This window comes from Dermacentor silvarum, chromosome 3, assembly GCF_013339745.2.
Source record: "Dermacentor silvarum isolate Dsil-2018 chromosome 3, BIME_Dsil_1.4, whole genome shotgun sequence".
NCBI lineage: Eukaryota > Metazoa > Arthropoda > Arachnida > Ixodida > Ixodidae > Dermacentor > Dermacentor silvarum.
In genome coordinates, this window is record NC_051156.1 from 132284427 (window position 1) to 132293711 (window position 9285).

Below are 9285 nucleotides of genomic sequence, written 5' to 3' on the forward strand. Positions count from 1 at the left end.
GCAGTCAGTGTTTGGTTGTTTGGTAATAACTTTATTGACTGGTCCTGCAGTCTTTGGCGACCCGGACTCAGGTCTCCCACGACGGGACGTCAAAATCTTGTCTCAGCGCCGCCTCGCGGGCCTGCTGGACGGCCCAGAGTTGGTCGCCGAGGTCGGAGCTGCGCAGAGTGGCGGGCCACTTCAGCGATTGGGTCTCGGAGTTTAATTTCGTTTTTGCGCTGGGCGTTACATTCCCATAGCAGGTGTTTGAGTGTAGCTGGTTCCTGTTTTCCTATTTTCCATGTGGTCTTCTTTGTGTACTACGGCAAGTGTACTATCTGACAGACTGTGTACTATTAGCATAGACAGTCTGTCTCGTTCGGTTCGGGGGTCTTCCCGAGAGGCCAGCCGGGCATGGCCCGTCAGCTCTCGCGCTCTGCGGTAGGCTACCTCGTTAAAGTTGGGGGGTTGCCTGGTCGCCCGTGTTAACGTGAGCGGGGAATCATACGATGTGAGCCGGGTGGTCCTTCGGGGTGCGTCTTCTCTTAAGGATGTTGTTATCTTTGGGCGAAATGTGGCCTTTGGCAAAGTTTCTCACCGCCGCCTGGTAGTCCCTCAGGACGGTGTGGAAGTTTGGATTCGAGAGGACCAGGGCGACGGCTACCTTTTCGGCTTCCTCTGGATGTTGCACTTCGATACAACGCGCGTTGTCTGTTTTGGAGCTGGCGTCTATTACTTCTGCAGTTAAGCGTCGGCCATCGGCTATTCCGCGGTGCCGTCGAAGCGCGCATCGGCTCCCTTGCCATACGATCGGAGGAGGGTTTTGGCTCTTGCTATAGTCTGCGACCTTTGGTGAAGTCCGGGTGTACGTTCGGCGGCATGGCTGCAACGTCTACGATTTCTCCAATTTCCTTGTGTATTTACACTTTGCGTTCGTGTGGGTTGTGATACGTGATGCCCAGTCAGTCGAGAATGTGGCGGCCCGTGTCAGTCTTTACGAGTCTTTCGAGCCGTTGTGCTTAGGCGATCGCCTCGAGCGTGTTGTGAAATCAGCTTGAGGTGAGCTACGTACTGTCGGAGTCCGGGAGGCCGATGGCAATCTTGAACGTCCTTCGGATGAGGACGTCAATCTTGTTTCTTGCGCTAGTTGACCAGTTGTGGAAGGTCGCCACGTAGGCGATATGGTTGATGGCGAAAGAGTGGCTCAATCTGATGACGCTTTCCTCTCTCATGCCTTTTCCTTCTGCTTGTGATCCGCCCGATCAGGCCTATGGCGTTGCTGACCTTGGTCGTTAGTTTGTTGATGGTGTCAACATTAAATCACCTCGTCTCGGTGATCATGCCAGGGACCTTAATCTTGCGTGCGTTTCGGATTTCGCTCCCTTCCTATGTGTGGATATTGATTTATTCGTGTTGTGTCGGTCCGCCGCATCCCTGGGGCGGTCTTCCCTTGGGGGTGGGATGGTACAGCAGGAGTTTCCGACTTGCCTGGGGAGCAACGTAGGCCCGTCCCCGCAAGGAACTTCCCTACCTTACAGACCTATTCTTGGAGATTGGTCTCTATGTGGCTGTCGCTTCCGTTACTGCTCCAGATCATGATGTCGTCCGCGTCGACGTCTGTGAGGGTGGATGCCGTCCACTTTTTTTAGTTTCTGCGGGAGGCCGAGCATCACGATGTTGAAGAGCAGGGGCGATATGACCAAGCCCAGCGGCGTTCCCTCACTGCACATGTTCAGTTTTTCTGTGTCCATGTCTCCGCATGAGCGTGGTTTTTCGGTCAGTGAGGGAGTCGCTAACGTAGTTATATGCTCGGAAGCCCAGGTTCACGTTCATGGCGGAGTGTGCCGTGTTGTCGAACATTTTTCGAGATGGAGGCTGAGGATCGCCTTGGTGCCCCGGCTTAGGTCGACTAGGATCTGTTCCTTGCGTTGAAGCAAGGCGTCCTGCTCCTGCGTCAGCGAAATTGGTCTTAGGTTTTCGAGGCTCGGGGGCTTTGCGGGTTTGGGAATGAGGATGACTTTGGATGTCCTCCATCGGAGTGGGATTTTGCCCTCTCTCCAGCAACCGCTGATGAACTCGGTTAGCTTGTCGATCGCCTTGTTGTCTAGGTTTCTTTGGTATTTGTTTGTTATTCTGTCTGGCCCCGGTGCGGATTTTCGTTGAGTCTATGCAGCGCCGTTATGATTTCGGCCGTGCTGAAGGGTTTGCCTAGGGCGGGATTCGCCTCGCCCCGATAGTCCCGTTGCTGGACTGTCGAGTTTTGAGGTAGGTATTCGGTTCTCAGTTCTCGCTGACGCTGTTTCGCTTTGTTGCGTTTTTCTCGATGTGGAGCAGCCTGTACAGGTTAATTGTCTCGTTGGTTCGATTAACTATTAGTTTCATTCGTCTAGGAGGTGTTTGAGGGGCTTCCACATCTGGCCGTTGTGAAGTTGGCCGTCGACGGCGTTGCAGACCTCGTCCCTCTGTTGCCTGCTCAGCCTTTGACAGGTGATCTTCAATCTCTCTGTTGGGGTGGGCGACTTTTTTCCTTAGCTTGCAGTTGAGTCGCTGGCCTTTCCACCGGTTTAGGAAGGAAGGTTTCGCCTCAATAAGGTGGGCTAGGTGGCTGTCCATCTTCTCCGTTTAGGTCTCGGTGGTGATGGTTTGTGTGACTCCTTCGACGTCGTTGATGAGTTCTGCGGTGCATGTGTCGATGTCGGGGATTGGCTTGTCCTTTTGTGCCACGTTTCTCTGTCTGCACAACTTGTCCCAGTCCGTGAGTACGAAGATTCTGGTAGGTGGGGAATTCCAGCGAGGGCCGGCATTTTGATGTTGATAATCATGTGGTCACTGCCCAGGTCGGCAGTCGTATTTCGCCACTCTGCGGTCTCGATGTTTTTGACCCAGGTAACGTCCGGTGTGGTGTCTCGGGATACCGAAATGCCCATCCTTGTGGGAGCGCTCGGTTCTGCGATGATCGTGAGGCCTAGGTGTCGTGATTGTTGCCAAAGGTGCTTGCTCTTTGCCGTGGCGTGGCCGTGGCGCCAAGCCGGGTTCGGTGCGTTGAAGTCCCTGCCTATCAGGAGCGGGTGTGGACACGCGAGGTTGGTGGCTTTCTTGAACAGTAGCAGGAATCACTGTCTAGCTTTGGGCGGGTAGCTATATAAGTTGAAGATGAATATGCTGTCTTTGCGATGCTTTTGTGGGCGGTTTTCTATCAGCAGTTGATCCAGGTTGACTCCCCATATACCGTACTGAACGGTGACGAGGCCTTATCTTATCAGTGGTTACCCCCTGTCCACCGCCGGTGCCGTGGCTGGGATGTCGCGGTATCCTGGAGCGAAGCCTGTGACCCCGCCATTTCTTGCAGTAGGATTACGTCCAGCTTGGGTTGTGTGGTTCTGACGTATTGTTGGAAGACGGCCTATATTTACGAGCCCTCGGTAGTTAAGCTGCATCACTATGAATTCTTTACTGTCTGGATCCAAGTTGTGTCAGGGATTTGGCCTTGGCCAATCTGGCTTTGTTAGTTAGGGTAAACTCGTCCATAATATGTCTGGATTCGAGTATGGGCCCGGGTGTCCCTGCTGTGGCAGTGTGAGCCTTACTTCTTCTTTGATGCGAATTACTCTGGTGAGGCCGGCGACGGCCGTCAGGATACTGCTGACGGCCTTCCGTATGTCGATGAACATGTCTTTGATTTCCGGGCGAGCGTGTTCGACCTTGCTGCTTCCCTGCTGTCGTTGTACTGCCCGTTTCTTCGAGGCCGGTTCTTGGTCGACTTCGGGTAGTTCGGAGACCGGCGCGCTTACCGACATCTCTATTCGTTGTCTTTGCTCTTTTTTTCAGGTCTTGGACATCCTAAGTTAGCTGCTGGACGAGGTGTCTGAGTATAGTATTTTCGCGTCTACATTTCTGCGATGGCTGCGTCTTTTGATTCGATAGTGCTGTTGTAGCTAGTGTTGCTATTATATGTGTTATGTTTCAGTGTAGAGTGTCCCGAGACCCCCGCGTTGGTTAGCCCTTAACCGCGTCCGTCCAGTTCACCTTTTCTGTAGCACTGACCTGTCTGGACCTACAGTTCTCCCTTCGCTTTCCGGGGGTGCGGATGTGGGCCTGGACTGCCGCCTGGATCTGGAGCGGCCCCGGTAACTGGATCGGCGTCGGGATCGGAAGCGGCTCCGCGGAGTCGTGGTGGGCTCGATGCTTACGGCCTCCATGGCTGCCTGCTCTTGGGCTTCCATCCGTCGTTCCCATCTACTTCTTTTCACGATGTAGGGCGTCTTGAATCTTGCTTTGCGGGTCTTGTTTGTCATGGGGTGCGCTCCCCCGCATAGCTCGCAGCAGGGTGTGCACCGATGTTCTTGGTTTGGATTTCGGGCACCGCAGCTTCGGCATACCTTGTCTTGGTTGTTAGGTAGACGTCCATTCGGTGGCCAAATCTGCCGCATTGGTGGCATATGCCAATTTGTTTCCAGTATCGGGCGCATCTGAGGAGGGTTTTTCTGTAGTGCACCAGGGTGGGAAGCTTGAGACCTTCGAAGGCGATGATAAAAGTGGTCAATTTGCTGAGTCGCTTTGCGGCCAAGGCCGTGGGATTTCTGGAGTTCGCGCTCTTTTCGTCTATCGTTTTGGGATCGTCATCGAGGGGGATGCCTCTGATGACTCCCTAGGTCGGAGGTTTGGGGCCGTTTCGTAGACGCTGATTTCTTGAAGTTTGTCGTTGATGCGTAGTTGCCTCATCTGTACGTACTTGTCGATGTTATCCTCGTTAGGAGTGCTGATGACGATCATATATTTTTCTCGTTGTCAGGGCACATGGTTTCTAGTGCTGGTTCCTCCCTGGCTATACATGGGGCATGGAAAATGGCTGCCGTGATCGCTGGGCCCCCTACTTTGGCTATGCTGAGGCTGCCACTGGGTGGGACGACGACGATTTTGCGTCTTCTAGATGCAGCATGTTTCTGGCTCACAGGATTCGTTGCTTGATGTTCCCAGTTGTCCGCGCGTATTCGTGGTTCCACCGCCACATGGCGGGTGTACGTCTGCCTTCGCGCCATTGGGCGTAGACGTGCCGGGCTCCGTCCGGGATCTGACAGTCTTCCAGCCGTTATCTTCAGTCACATTTGAGAGAGCTATGGCCTCCCCCTTGACTTGGATTTCCCTATTATCCACCGGTGAGCCTCCGGCGACTCCGATTCGCAGCTGCGTGGCTCGTGGGAGCGCGCGTCGGCCTAGCGCGTGAGCACGTAGCATGTGACCACGCCTAGGCTTAGCGCGGTGGTAGCGCGGCGCGGGTAGAAAAGTTATCGTAAAATCGGTGAAAAGCGGTTCACACTTCAAAAGGGGCACCAATAGGTTGCTGGCGACTTGGCGGACTATGTGGTTCATTTCGGTGGTGTTTGGTGAAAAACGCTGCGAAATGGGTCGAGAAAGACGGAGCCGATGTGAGCACGACCGCTCATGTCGGCGAGCGCAGCGCCGTCCAGCGCGTATTCAGATTCTTTTCCGTGCCATGTCTACGAACTGAATGCTTCGTAGCACGCGCGCTCCTGAGCTCCTTTTCGTCAATCGTTTCTATGCACCCACCCGTGTAGCAGATTACGTTGCGCTATCAACTTGGTTAAAACCATCGGTATATGTTGGATTTTTCCTGCGCGTACACGTGTTCAATTCAGACTATTTATTGTTCAGTATTCCTTACGCTTTCTCTATCTTCAAGAAAGCGCTTCTTAGATATGCTGAAAAAAAAACGGGCCTTTATGAACTCGACAAATGAACATGCCTTTCAATATTATATTTGCGTTCGGTCCAACGGAAGATATTTATAGTAGGCTGGAAATGGAATTGCGGGAATGATATCAAACGCACCAAAATCGCATAGCCATATTTCATAATCAGGCAATACATAGTATCGTGAACATTAAAAACAAAGCCCACAGTGCTGATGATGGAAGTGAACAAATCTCATTGTGTTCGAACTGGGCGTGGCCTCACTTCAACACATTTCGACCACATAACGCTCGTGAAGTATAACATGTTTCTTTTCCTATGATATCTTTTAGAGGACAGGTCATTTATTGTTGGTCAATTATTCGTCAGTGCAAATCAGCTCTATTGTGTAAAAAAGTGCACCACATGATTAACAATTTAGGCAAGGACTGTTAATTGTACCAATTTGCTCTCTGCCCTGACCACCAGGTGGATACATTGGCCACGTTCCACGTTAGCACAAAAACCACGCCGGACACAAAGCGCCTACCGGAAGAGCATGAACCATGGTTCTCACCTGCTCCAGTGAACACATCCCTCGCACCCGCACGTATTGTACCTGCCCGCCCAACATCACACGGCGAAGTGTGCTCAACGTTTCTCTGCCGCTACGCGGCGCAGTGGCTGCGGTCCAAAATCGACTACAGCGTTAACCCATGCAAAGACTTTTATAGGTTCGTATGCGGCTCTTTCGAGGGATTCGACGAGTTCAGCCACGTAAGTTTCATTGCCTACGGCTAACGCTTAGGTAAATATACTTCCGTTCCGCTAATGTGTTTGTTATTATACTTAAGATGCGTAAATTTTGTGATTTTAGCCGATTTCTTTAAAGAGTAAGGTCTTCAAAGAGAAAAGAACAACATTGTATGTCGAGTAACCTATGGAACGAAATGAAAATTTGCATAATCGCCTTTAACAATAGCCACGCATAGGACTAGAAACATTGGCTTCTACATGGGTGGAGAAAGCAATAATGTTTTACCATTTCCTATGGACATTCCTTGCGATGATTACCTATATTAAAAATCATCAGCCAGGCCAATGAGCCGTATAACCTAAAGACACACTGCACCGTGCAGTGTTTCATTTTATTCTGTAATCATTGGTAGTAATGCAGCATGTTTTTAACACTATTTTAGACAGTTTAGAGAAAGTAGTGCTAGAAGTAACGTTCTGGAGGAAAGTATAACCAGGTTACAAAAAAAAAAAAAGAAGGCGAGCACCAAACCACGTATCAGCCAGTGGCAGTTCAAATAAAGAACCAGCACACACATCACACGTCCGGAATTCATAATATATATTTTCGTACTTTTTGTGTAATATATCGCTGTAACGAGTGCACTGCTATGAAGTTTTCGTCACAACTTGTATAAGAAACGACAGTGGGATGGGATACGACACAACCGTACTTTGCGACATCACCAATAAATTTTATTTTATTACATTTTCATAACTTCTGGGCCATTGAGGCGTTACAGACAAGAGTGAGTCACCATAAATGGTGATAGTTTACATAAACAGTTGTTGAACAAAAATATTAGGGCATGCCTGAGGGAATCAGTAGCGCCATTTGATACGATGGCAGCAGGTGCGTGGCTCCCATCATACCTCGCTTTTAGCACAAAGGAAGTGAACCATTGGTGAGTCCAGAAATATGCTGCCGAAACTTTAAAGGAAAGTCTGCGCATGAGGACCTATGAACCGCTAGTATCTAAAGGCTACATTTTAAGCTCTTGGTGGTGTAAGAGATACGGTATTGAATATAACAATCGGCAACGTTCAACGTATTTTTCATGAAAGAGACACTCCGAAGGCGGGAATATATTAGCGAAAAAGGAAGTGCCTGGACTGCTTATGAACCGTTGTGAGTGTTACAGCAAATGAGTCTTTAGAGTCGCAAATGACAAAGCCTATTCAAGTTAGGAGCGTGCAATAGTTTCTTACAGTAGTTATAGTAGGATTTTAAGAATGTTGGTAAAAAAAATTCAGTGTCATTCTACTCTGTTAAGGTGGACGACCAGAGAACGATGTGGTGTTTGACCGTGGTCCGCTTTGGCCACATCACACCAAAGGTGTAGGGCCAAACGATGTGGTGTTTGACCGTGGTCCGCTTTGGCACATCACACCAAAGGTGTAGGGGCCAAAGCGAGCAAGCGGTCAGGCAGAAACCGGGCAAAACCTCCTCTCCTGGCGGGTAAATGGGCCGGAAAGCGAGGCGGTGGAGCGGATCGCTCTCGAACCAATTTTTCTTCCCGCCCGGCAGAGCTTTCCGCTTTGCCGCAGCCAAACAGAACGCCATACAACTGGTGGCGCTGGCGTATTTCGATGCAAGATTTGCGCGCGAGCGGTGGGGGTGGACGACAGGTGACAGGAGATGGCGACACGTCCTCTACAAAAGCGCTAGATGCTCGGCCCCCTCAGCGGCTTGGGTAGCCAGGCAAGCCGTCGCGTCTGAACAGGCCCGCAAGCTCGCTGCCTTGGCACGTTGAATATCCGCTCGGCCGCTTAGACGCTCCGCTTTCGGTCGTCTGAACGTGCCCTTACGCTTGGCGTCCGTGGCCCGCCCGTCGTCGGTGGTCTCCTTCCGGCGCCGCCGCCGCGCCCATTCCCTTTTCTGCTCAGGCCGTTGTTCTTGGTAGGCACGCTGTTCTTCTTCAGACCGTACAACACGCTGCCTACCGATTCCCATTTCACAGTCAGAGCAGAACTGAAGAAAGGAGCCTACGTAGAGCATGACACAGGATACAGAAGACACTCAGATTGGTAGGCCCTAGGTTTAGTACGCTAGATGGCGTAAACATGTATGGTACGAATCTAGACATGGCCAACGCTGGTCAAAGTGTAGTATATGTTCTTATCAGCTTAATATCCGATACGGGTTGTATTTGGACCCAGGATATTAAACTTATTTTTGCATGTTGGTAAAGTGTTTGAATCCTGCTTCACCTCTGCCGCGGGTCGGCCCGGTATTGCGCTATATTCGTGATCCGCCTACGGTTCTTTTGTCTACGGACATCGGTCCGCTGCAGCAAAGGTAAGATAGTGGCAGAGATAAGATAGCGATCCTGTTTGCATTATTAGTAATAATTTGTCCTAGGTTATTAAAGGATACGTTACTTGAAATATCAACACCACGTAACTTAATATGTGTTGCTATTGTGCTTATTGCATCTTAGAGGCAAGCCTAGTCACGTAGGTGCAACACGAAGCGTTTGAGCAGTGCAAATCATGTGCAAGTGCCCGCTGCAATGCCGAGAATTGGACTGCATCGATATTGGGCCCAACGTTTACGAGGGTTAATTCTCTTCTTTACAAAAAAGCCACATACCGATATGCTAGTATTATCTTGTGCGGTAGTGTTCAAGCGTATGCAATAAAAGGGAGAATCATTTTCCAGTTGGTGAGGACGGACGCGACTAGTGTAGCGAGCATTTTGCCTAGACGGAGGTTAAAATGAGTGTTTAATCAGTTTTCTACACTATGGCGTGATTTTCATGTGTGGTGTATCATGTGGCGCTCGGTTAGTAGCGCTTCAGCCACTTGATACACTAACAC

At 50.6% G+C, this 9285-nt stretch overlaps 1 pseudogene; it reads left to right on the plus strand.

Moving 5' to 3' along the window:
* The first annotated feature begins 8556 nt into the window (after nt 1-8556).
* Nucleotides 8557-8730, plus strand: LOC119446889 (U2 spliceosomal RNA; annotated as a pseudogene).
* The last annotated feature ends 555 nt before the right edge of the window (nt 8731-9285 follow it).